Genomic DNA, 12,260 nt, shown 5'->3' with positions numbered 1-12,260 from the left:
TGGAGGTGATGCAGAGAAGGGTTGACTTTTATTAATAAAGTTTGTCTTTATTGAATGAATGAATGAATGAATGAATGGAAGCAAATGAGGTGGGCCAGCAGTTTGCAAAAAGACTAGAGGAGAAAGGTGGTAAATCAGCACTGATGTGGACAACAAGGAATGCCAAGAGATGACCGATGAGTTTGTCCTCGAAGAGATCGTTGGACAAATTGTCCAACAAGTGGCTCAGTCCAGTCATGGGGATAATAGTCGATAGGAATGTACTCAAGAGAACATAAAGGAGAGAAAAGGGAAGTTAGTGAATTTCAACAGTGATTGAGGAGTTTTTCTGCAAAGTTGAGCAGAGGACGGTGGGGAACGTGACCTCCTGTAACATTTAAAACTCACTTTGAAATTCGAGATCGTGTACCTGAGGGGCGCCTGGGTGGCTCAGTCCATTAAGTGTCTGATTCTTGGTTTCGGCTCAGGTCATGGTCTTACGGTTCATGGGACTGAGCCCTGGGTTGGGCTCCGTGCTGACAGTGCAGATCCTGCTTGGAATTCTCTCTCTCCTTCTCTCTCTCTCTGCCCTTTCAGTGGTCATACTCTGTCTTTCTCAAGATAAATAAAGTTAACAAAATACAAAAAAAAAATAATAATGAAATGCAAGATGGTACCATTTGTGTGATTGCTGATGGGAACAACAAAGCATGGAGACCCATGATCAGGGCGCCCAACTCAGCAATGGATACTGGTTGAGCTGCGGGGCAACTGGCTGAGGGTCAGTGAGGGGACCTACCCCACATTCCACAGACGTCTTGTTTACCAAGTGACAAGGGCAACATCCATCTTGCAGGGCCTTTGAGGAGATGAGAGAGAAACAGAGGAATCACCCAACACAGATACATCTTGGAGAGAACAGCAGTGATGGTGGCAGAGGGGGTACAAAAAAGGGAAAGGTGGGGGGAAGAAGGAAGAGAAGGATACAGTCCAGGGGAGCGGAGGAAGGAGAGTGGAAGGGAGAGGGAGAGCTGGTGTCAGAGGAGAGGGAGGACCAGAAGGCCACAGAGAAGGATGGGGAAGTAAGGAACCAACAAGCGATGAGGACAAGCAGGGAGAAGAAACCCCCAAGAATGGCATTTGATGGGTGATGTGGAAATTTTCATTTAGGGTGAGCTGAGGAGGGAAAGGTGAAGACATCAGCAGGAATGGGAATATAGGATTCTTATGAGGGGCCCTGTGTGAGGAAACAAAGGAGGGGTTCCACTTGTCTTTTGAAGATGTTATTGAGGACACAGTCAATGCCAGGCAAAGGTCAAAATGTGGGGGAGTGCTTGGACACTACACGTCCATCCGCAAAATGCCGCTGGCTGGCAAATAGTAGGATGACCACAGCACGGATGACAGATCAGCCGAAAGGATTCCACCTTGACTATAAAAATGATGAAGCCATTAAGACAAGAGGGAGCCCAGTGAGAAGGGTTGGAATTGGGGATAGGATGATTAATTAGGTTCTAGATTTGTTGAAATTTAGGTGCCGGCAGGGCGGCTGGCCGGAAATATCTGAGAGACCTTTGTAAATGTGAATCTGGGGCAAAGAGGAGAGGCCATGATACAGATATCTGATTAGGGAACAACGTGCATGGAGGTGATGATTAAGGATGCTGAGGTTGTGTTGTTTCACAGTAACCGAAACAGAACAGAAGCAGACTTCCACAAAAGAGGCCGGTTGTCAGCTGGGCCAGCCAGCCAAGGATGGGACTCAGGGACTGAACCTGGCGTGTATTTTCTATTCTCTGTTCTCACATCTTTGCTTTTCTCCTTTATTTTATCTTCTATCTCTTCCTCCTCCTCCTCCTCCAAGTCTGGAGAGAAAAATCAAAGCTTTGTCTCTGGGTTGGTAAGTTGGAGATCTCGTGGGATGACACTCTGGGGAAACCATGAAGTCAAGTGCTTATATAAGATGGGAGTTTAGAGAAGGGGCTCTTGGGCATAGTAATTTGGAAATCAACCCATACAGAGGTGGGATGTAAAGTGTGAGGACGAATATAGTTACCTACAGACAGAGTAGATGGAGGGAAGGGCCCAGAAGTCCCAAACCAAGCTAGCCGAGCTCCCCAGTGTTAAAAATTGGGAAGAAAGCCATGGAAAGAGATCATAAAGATGAACCATTCAATGAGGTAGGAAAATGAGCTCCCAGTCGTGGAAGGAAGGATGGACTCAAGGGGCGGATGGACAGGTGAGTGGAATGCTCCTAAGAGACAGGTCCTGTGGGCTTGGTCCACAGTTATCTTTGGGGATGAAAAGGCAACTTCAGTAACTCAGATACTGGCAGGAATCAGGCTGAAGCAGGCTGCTCTTGAATAATGCATGAGCACATAAAAGTCAAACTTGCTGGTGACTTTGTGAAGATATGTAGACATGGTTCAGAGAATTGGGGGTACGTGGTTGGAACACAAAAGGGAGATCATCTCATTTCAACTTTTTTTTTTTTAATTTTTGTTTGAGAGAGACAGAGAGAACAAGCAGGGGAAGGGCAGAGAGAGAGGGAGACACAGAATCCGAAGCAGGCTCCAGACTCTAAATTGTCAGCACAGAGCCAGACACAGGGCTCAAACTCACGAACCATGAGATCATGACCTGTGCCGAAATCAAGAGTCGGATGCTTAGCCAAGTGAGCCAGCCACCCAAGCGCCCTATTATCTCCTATTTCTTAAGGGGTGAGTCATGAGATTAGGTGTACATCTTGAAACATCGTAACTATATCCATAAATGAAGAAAGAAAGAAACAGGAAAGAAAGAAAGAAAGAAAGAAAGAAAGAAAGAAAGAAAGAAAAAGAAAGAAAGAAAGGTTAAGATTTCTCTGGGCTGCTTCTTCATATCCCTACTCCTTTGGACAGGATTCCAAAGATTGAGCATGAATGGTAAAGTGTGCCAGACTTCTTGAAAACCAACTCAACCCGTTTTACCCCGATCAAAATATTTTGCTTCTCTGAGCTCTAGCTGACTCATGCATGATGTGGCACCTTGAACACCTCCTGGGTAGAGAACAGAGAAACACTGAGGTTTTTAAAGAGGTGTGGTGTTAAACCCTGGTGGCCATGAAGGCAACGCATACATGCAAAACATTTTGTTAGAACTCTGTCTTGTCCTTAAGCCTATGGATTTGAAAGCCAAATTCCTCCTTAGTTTGTTTTTTATAGAAGTCCCCAGCTTAAGAGAACACCTTTAGCTAAATTGCTAGAGGCGATGCCCCTAATTCTTCCTAGGGCACAAGGTGACATCTGTTCACCCAGGATTGCTCACTTCTGTGCTCTAGCCATAGTCAAACTTGTCCATATAATAAAACTTCCCTGCCTCAAAGTCTTACATTGTCTTAAGGCACTTGGTTCCCTTGACATGTCTTTTTAACGGATGATTATGATCAGAGCCCATGTAATTCTGTCACTGTTTTCAAAGAAGGAACTTTAATCCAATAACTTCTTATTAAATTTTTAGTCCTCAGAGTGGCACGTGTGAAGGATATTCAAGGTAAACCACCTCATATCCTAATTTCCACTGCTGGATACCCTCATCCTTCCTAATGAAAATTTATTTCGGGCTAATAACAAATTCTGGTCTTTGTTATATTGTTGAGGATTTCTGCACATGAGCTTTGTTGATATGCTAAGTTTACAACCAATACTTTATGCTTGCCTAACTTATTTTCCACTTAGAAATGAATGATAAATAGATAAAGCCCTAAAGAAGAAAAATTGGATTTTAAATCACTCAGTTGTCTTATTAAAAAAAAAAATAACCAGGCAATGATTACAGTTGGAGCTAGACCAGACATGTATTCATTCTATTAAAGATGGAAATCGTAATGCTATTTAAGTGGACATTTCTTTGCTGTCTTGCCATCTCTCCTAGGTAAATTTAGATTTACAAAATTATTGAGTGTGAGAGCACTCAATCCTCTGCACTGTTTGGAAATTCAAATTCCTTTAAGGCCAGGGGTAATAATAAGGGAAATGGTGGAGAATGTAGGGCACGGATGAATGTGTCTGGGGCTTGAAGTACCTACAGGTTAAACATTTTAAAAAACCATTTTGCGGGCCAAGTGAAATATACTTGGGAATTCAGATAGCCCATGTGTCTCCTTCTCTGGCTCGAGGTCAAAGCTCTACCTAAACTACCTCCTCTGTGTTTCAACTGCACGTTCCTAGGATGCCAAGGGTGGGGCACTGGCCCTTCCCTTCAGTGAAGAGTTGCCTCTTGTTTTTACGAACTGTGTCGAAGGTCCAAGATGGTGGCCATGTGGTGCCACCAAGGTAAGTCGGGGTGAAATAGCATATGAATGCCACGTCTCATCCGCTGCCTCCAGTCCATTCTCCTTGCCACCCTGCACTCTCCCTTTGAGATATCCTAGAGCAATGTTTGGGAATTCTGTCCCTTACGTATGTGGGGTTCTCTCTGTTCCTCTGTTGAATGGCTAGGTGGGCTCCCCACGCAATGGTAATGTTCTCTGGCTTACTGCATCGTATCTTGCCAACACTCCCAATTTCTGTGACACAAAAAAACAAACCAAGAATAGCAAAGAATCTCCACTTACCAGAGACAGGACCTGTAAATACAACATCTCAAATTTACTTCTTGAAATGGACATATGGGGAGATTCCTTTTTTCACGGACTGTGGTCTCCCAGCATGAGAAGGAATACTACCCAGCCCCTGTGCGACATGGCATGGGATACACGTAGAGACCTTGTGTGGCGTAAATTAAAAGCTGATTTCCACCACGAGGGCAGGCACAACTGGATGCTGCCACTTTTGACAATATATGCATGAGGGATACATACTCAAGCCGGCAACTCTGGGCGGTGACCCTAAGTCAATTGATATAATTTCTGAAGACAAGTCATAATGCCAAATGATTACACCACGGTTTATTCAGACATGGCTCCTTTGCTACAACAAGCATATACGGGTCTGTTTTCATTCCTTGTTTGTGTTACAGGTGTGTTTCTGCTAAGGTTTTATTTTTTCCTGACACTGTCATGAACCGTGACCTGATTGGTACTTTTCCCATCCATTCCTGTCTGTGCCATATTGGGGAGACATTCCTAATATCTCATGGTTTGGGATGGTATTTTTTTTTCCCTAAATGCTGAAAAATATGGCTACCTATCTTCACATTTATGTGACTATATGTGAGGGCAATGAGATTAAATGAAGACTAAATGATTTCAAAGTAGGTGAACACCCACTGCAAAAGAAAAAGTTCCCCATAAATGTGCAAGATTATTAGTTTTGGAAAATAGTTATGCGGGTTGCAAATGATTGATCCTTTGAATGAAACGGCTCTGTAGCAACATGCCATTATTGGACTTGATTGATTGAAGACACTTTCCTATGGTTTAGGTAGCAGTTACTATTATTTCTAAACAATATTTCCCTGTGATGCAATAAACCATGGTATCTGACACGTTCTTCAAAGGGAATCTTGAATCTGTGGGCACTGACAGATGCAGTTCTGTCCTTGTGATCACTTACTTTGGTTCAACGTGATTTATTTCCTTGTGGAGATGTTAGGAGGCCATGCTGAGATAGGATACCAAGGGAAAGGGGAGAGGAAGTCTGTCTCTAAGAAGTTACTATATAATTCACAGATGCCTACAATTATAGAGCTACTACTGACTTTAAGGTCAGTGTGCTCCATTCCATCATTTGAAAAATCAGAAAAAAATGACTCAAGGGAATTGTTAGTGGTTGTTAATATTTCTGGGATCACAGAGCTTTGGAGCATCTGATTCACATTATGAGTCTCTCTCTAGAATAATGCATGCATGCTTCAAACGTTGAACATTCTCATTTGGCTTTAAGGGTCTTGCTACAGACTTTTATCACTGGCCTTTAGGACCCCTGAGGTTCAATGATTTCTCTAAGGACACCCAGATGGGTGTCATGAGATATGCCTGAAAAAGATTCTTTGGTTGGAACTGAAACCACATATTTCAAGAATAGAGAACCAAAACTTCTGCCCTCATGTGAATGTTCCCTCTGACACAGAACCTCCTAGGGGCACCTGGGTGGCTCAGTTGGTTAAGCTTGTGACTCCTGACTTTGGCTCAGGTCAAGATCTCATGGTTTGTGGGCTCAAGTCCTGAAGTGGGCTCTGTGCTGATATGAGGGACCCTGCTTGGGGTTCTCTCTCTCCCTCTCTCTCCCCCTCCCCTGTTCTTGCTCACTCTCTCTCTCTCTCTCTCGAAATAAATAAATGTAAAATAAATAAAATAAAACGAAATGGAAATTTCTATCTCTGCCTCAAGATATTGACATGCTCATTCTCAAATGGCAATTCAAAATTTATAATTGGTGTCACATTGGGATTTTTGATTAAGTCCTACTGTTTTCCTTAGGTGTTTTTCCTTCTTTATTTTTCTTTATGCTATTATGTTCCTACTGTGGTAAGATATTCCTCATTAGTATGGAAACATAAATAAGGCCCTATTTTACCCATAAGTGGGTCACCACCTACTGTGGACAGCAGTATGCATTTTCTGTCGACGGTGTTTCAAGAGATGCTAAGTTACGTGCCACTGCTGAGATCTGAATGTCTCGACCCACCTTCATACACTTACTGATGTCTTTGCAGTCTTCACACAGGGGAAAATAAACATTTTGTGAATGGATGCCAACTATGTCATGCCAATACCTGCATGCATCTTTCTTAGGATAATACGATTTCACATTATTCCAACCAAAGGAACCCCCAAATTATCACAATTCACAAATTATGCCAGCCCAAGAATCCTGTCAAATCCTCATGGTCGAATTTTTTTTTTTTTGCACCATTTCTGCCCAAGATCCTGTGCTCCATTCTTTTGAAACAAATACCCAATTTTAGGCAAAACGTGCTGTCTGCCCTGGCCCATACCTTCTATATCTTTGACAGGTCTTTAAGTCTCTTGTCCTTAGACGTGATCACTGTTTGTAGTTTAAAAAATCAAACTTAAGTCTAGATCAGCAAAATGAGTTACCCCCAGTTTTGGCGAGAATCTAAAACAGCTTTCATATAATAAATGCCATATAATATGTGGAAAACTCTAATGTACTCAACATCATTCTAATACCAAGGAAACTAGGCTGTGCTCACAAAGGTCTTGTACATGAGAAGGCATCAGTTGGTCTGTTACCAGCATCAATAAAGAGGATATGGCGGTAAAATGGAAAAGCACGGCTCAACAGATTCAGTTCCATAATTTTTGGAGGAAGGAAACCATAAGACAAAAAGTATGTCCCGGTGTCTCAAACCCCAGCCCAATTATCACCTCTAAACAGAACGACCCAAGACCAAAACCTGGCTTCATTGAACGGAATCATTTTCAGATATGTTGAGTTGGAAACCACAAGTGGAAATGCTAAGTATTTGGTAAATACTGAGGAAACATCTATGAAATCCCCCTCCGGTAGCTTGTGTGAGAAAACGCAACGGGAGAATTGGAGTCTCAGAAATTTACATTTCCAATATGCAAGAAATAAATGGAAACAAAGCAAACAGAGTCTTTTTAAGTACAACTTCTACATCTTTAGGTTAATGAGGTCGCTACTCATTCAATGGAGATGACCTGAAGTCACTCTGACACGTCAGAAAATAGCTTGGATGTCTGGGCAGCTACGCTGGTCACCATCAAAAGCAAGGAAGTATCTTTTTAATTTTTTTTTTAACCTTTGTTTTTGAGACAGAGAGAGACAGAGCATGAATGGGGGAGGGTCAGAGAGAGAGGGAGACACAGAATCCGAAACAGGCTCCAGGCTCTGAGCCATCAGCACAGAGCCCGACGCGGGGCTTGAACTCATGAACCGCGAGATCATGACCTGAGCCGAAGTCGGATGCTTAACCGACTGAGCCACCCAGGCGCCCCAGGAAGTATCTTTTTAGAAATATTTAACTCCGATACGCAGCTGGGCCAGCCAGCAAACACTGACCTTACGATTAAGGTATGCGTTTTGAAATTCTGGAAACATTTAAGTCCCGTATACAAATGAGCCAACCAGCAAAGACTGACCCCGCAATTAAGCTTTGCATGTTGAAAATTGACCTTGGATTCTCGAATGCTATGTAGGGATTTTGCACTGGGCGCTCGCTCGGTTAGTATGTACCTTTGAATGGACTCTGCCCTCCAGTTTGCTTTAACCAGATTCTCAACGGCTCCGCCCAGTGTTGGCCTAAGAATTCTGTTGCCAAGGTTTAGGTCTGCATCATTTTTGTTAGGGTGACGAGGATCACTCCCCAAGCCCTGTTCTGTTCCTTTCTGGGTTTTTTCCTAGCGACAGTCCCTGCCTCTCAGGGAATGTTTGTCCACATGTCCTCTTCTGGTCCAACCTCCGTCCTTGCAGCCAGTGCTAAGAAATCAAACGTACCAACTCCTTCAAAGGTTCCAGAATGAGTCTGCAGAATTCCCATAAAGTGCTACATCTGACACTTCATCATCCTCGATAGGAAACTCCTTCATTCTGTGTTTCAACGTTTAAGAGGTTTCTGAAACTGTGATTTTAAAACATTCGAGTCTATATTCATTTATTTATGACTACCATGGTGTTATGTCCTATGGTTGTGCACCGAAAGTCTTGAGTATCTTGTTTTTTTGTGGAAGGCTAGACAGAAGATTTTTTTGAGGGTTGTTTGGGAACCTTGCCATTGTTAATAACACGGCTGTGCAGAAACAAATACTTTATTTTCTTCCAAACAAATGACTCGGAGTTGCACCTTGCAGGCGTTGCCTGTAAACATTCATAAGCTTTGAACCCTACGAGGCTCATGACTGATGCACCAGCGAAGGACAGGGGAGCTGTTTTAGTGCTGACACGACACTCACAGCTGCACACGTGTCTCAGAATCCCCCTGCCTCACATAAGATTTCTCCCCGAACCTGTGCATTATTTAAAACTCCAAACTATTAACGAAAATGTTTTAATGTGTATTTCATAACCACCAACACTAATTTTCTTCTCAGTATTGATTAACGCCCTACCGTAGGATGCTTTTAGCAGCCTTAAAATATTATGTTATGACAGATTTTGATGACAACCTGAGGCGCCACGTTTTTAAAAGGTTTTGCCATGTTTCAGTTTAGTCCTCTGGTTGTTAAGAAGTCAAATGAATCCATTTGGGTATACTCAAAATTAGCGAATTATGGCTCTCCCACAAATAATTAGATGCTAAAATACAGTGACTAAATTAAAGATTGTTATTCATACATAAATTAATGAATTTTTAAATGAAATATCCCACCGTTGTAAAAAGCTGTGATTATCTAATTCTAATTAATTTTCCACATGATTACAAATAACTCAAGCTTCTCCCTTCCACAATTATTTGGATGTCTTTCCCTGTACATTTCTATACTATCAGACCGTCTTAAAAATTAATTGAAACACATGAATGTTGCAGGCAAAGGTCGAAGATAGCTATTATTCCTGGCCGTATATTTTCACAGAGCATGTACCCTGTGAGCTTATTTATTTTCATATTCACAGTGTTAAATTAAAAAGGCTGTTCCCTGCTTGCCACGGCTTGGGGACTGGAGAAAGGGTAAGGTACTCCACGTATAGGTGACTGCTGGCAGCAGATGGGGACGGCTGTCTGGTGAACAGACCTTCCTTTCTTCTCAGTTTTTAGGAGGCTGATATTGTTTAAACGACACCCCCTGGAAAGCTCAGCCTCTCCCCAAGCCCAGAGCATAAGGATCATTCGATGTGGGCCAGACAAGAGACTCTCACTTCTCTTTGGTTGCGAATAATTTAGGAACAGCCACAAGACTGGTTTCTGATCACAGACAAACATTTCCTTCTTCGTATTCCTGAGAACTATGTTCCTTTCCTTTGAAGACCCGGACCCTTAGCCCCTTTCCCCTAATTCAGAATGACATATGTACCTCATTTTGTCTGTCGTTGGAATTTCCGTGTCTGTGTGGGTTCCCCGTACGTAGTAAAGTAAACGTGATTTTCTCATGCTCATCTGCCTCGTGTCAACTTGATTCTTAGTTCAACCAGGAGGACCTTGAATGGCAGAGGAAATTCTTCCTCCCCAACATCTGAAAATGGGTAGAAAGAACAAGGAAAGAAGAGAGATTTGTTTGTTTGTTTTTTAATTTTTAAAGATGCTTTATTATTTTTGAGAGAGAGAGACAAAATGTAAGTAGGGGAGGGGCAGAGAGAGAGGGAGACACAGAATCGCAAGCAGGCTCCAAGCTCCAAGCTGTCAGCACAGAGCCTGATGCGGGCTCGAACCCACAAGCTGTGAGATCATGACCTGAGCTGAAGGCAGACGCTCAACTGACTGAGCCACTCAGGCGTCCCAGATTTGGGATTTTCACTGGGTTAGGGCTTGGTGCTGGGGTAAACTTCCAGCTGGCACAAAAAAGAACAGAGAACTGGGCTTTTCTATTAGTTTTTCCTTTCCTGGAGCAGAAGGACATAGCCAGGCATGAAGCTAAAAAACTATGAGGGGTACAACAGTGAGAACACGGAGTCCCACTTTTTATTCCAAAGACAAGAGGATTAAGAACTATGGCCACACACATCCTGTGTGCAGCTTTCTCTCAATTTCCCAGTTGCATATCTGTAATTTTAATAAAACTATCAGGAATTAGTAATTACGTAACATTTGTGAAGGTGCAAATCCCATGATTAATTTGCACGATGCATCATGGAGGCAGACATACCATGAACAGTACAGTTAGCCATCGCCACGGTAATGAGTGATAAAAATGAATGTCACCACGTGTTCCCACTGGAACTGGACGGCAGCCACTGGACGGCAGATCCCAAAGGATGTATGGAAAATGGAGTGTTCACTGATTTGCGGGGAGGAGCGTCCTTCATCAACATGGCTGGACACCTTGGTTCATTAAGGTGGCTTCTCCAAGCACTGTTCCTTTGGTCCCAGCTACCTAGAGACTGCAGCCAGTGTTTAAGGGTTAACTTGCTTCAAGTTAACACGCTCCTTCTTTGCTGACCTAAGGCCCTTGATCTGTAACGGAACTAATTTACTTCCTTTGAGATCTGCAGTCCGGTGGCTTTTGTGGAGCGAAGGACCTCAATGTTCCCAGGTCACAGAGGCCCACAGGTCTGTTTGAAGGCCCTTGGTTTTCTGATAACCCTGGCAATCTTTGAGCACGTGTTTTTTGTTTTTTCAAGATCACACAAATGACTTTACTGACCAAGCTGTGTGCATTTGTTGAGCCTGCCCTCCTGTGCAGAAAGAACAGAGTACCTTTGCACAACATTCCCCCCACCTGCCCTGCCTTTGGGGGTTCCAAAGAACCAGACCTTGCAAAACCACTCCCTGGGCACCAAGAACCAGAACTTCTCGCACAACATCGAAGCACCAAGATAACTCTGTAGCTGAGGTCGTCGAGCCTGCCTGTTACCAGGAACATCACAGACCACTGCACTCCCTTAACTGATGAAACCCTTTAAAGACCCGTGGGCCAGGCAGAAATCAGAGTTGGCTTTTGGACAGGAGTCTGCCTTCTCCCCAGGTTGCTGGCCTCCTGGGTGAAGCTGAAGTTCCTTTCCAATGAAAACTCATCTTTTGAGAATTGCTCTTTTGAGTGACAAGTGGTTCACCCATGTTTGTTAACAAATCCTGCAAGAAACGCTCTTGGAAGCAGTGAGGAGGCCAGGGGGCAGAGGTGAACACAGCAGAAGAATGCATCAGAAGCAGAAGTGACACGTGTTCAGAGGATGCTGGGGGAGCACGGAGGGAGGGAGTGGGGACATCAGGCTGGCTTGTCGGGAGCACAACTGTGAGGACCCTGCCTCAATGTCCCCGAAGAACTGAACGCTGACGGTGAACAGGGATCCTTGAGGCTACCAAGCGCATGACCACATCTCCCTTTGTCTGTCATTTGGACAGGGAGCTTTCCTCCTTACTCCTTGATTTGATGCACGTGCTGTTTTCACCTCACACATTTTTCAGTGAAATAAATCCACGTTCGCCGAGAGGTTGTGTAATCGTGAGAGAAACAGAGTATTTCTCAGGTGCTGAGTGATGATCAAATTATTTGCAATCAGCTTCCTGACGGTTGATCTGCGGGCATCTCTGAGCGGAGTGCCCAACAGTATCGTGCTCGCATCCAAAGGGAAGAGTGGGGAGGCGGCACGGAGAGAGTGCCTCCCCAGCAGCCTGGCCCCACAGGCTCGTTTCCTGCCTTCTAGAGAGCATGGCTCCTCCTTGGTGACTTACACTGCAGGTCTCTGGAATGGAGCTTCGGGTTCGGGGAAAACGTGGCC

The sequence above is a fragment of the Prionailurus viverrinus genome, unplaced genomic scaffold (assembly GCF_022837055.1).
Source record: "Prionailurus viverrinus isolate Anna unplaced genomic scaffold, UM_Priviv_1.0 scaffold_48, whole genome shotgun sequence".
In the NCBI taxonomy this organism is placed as follows: domain Eukaryota; kingdom Metazoa; phylum Chordata; class Mammalia; order Carnivora; family Felidae; genus Prionailurus; species Prionailurus viverrinus.
This window is presented reverse-complemented; position numbering follows the sequence as displayed.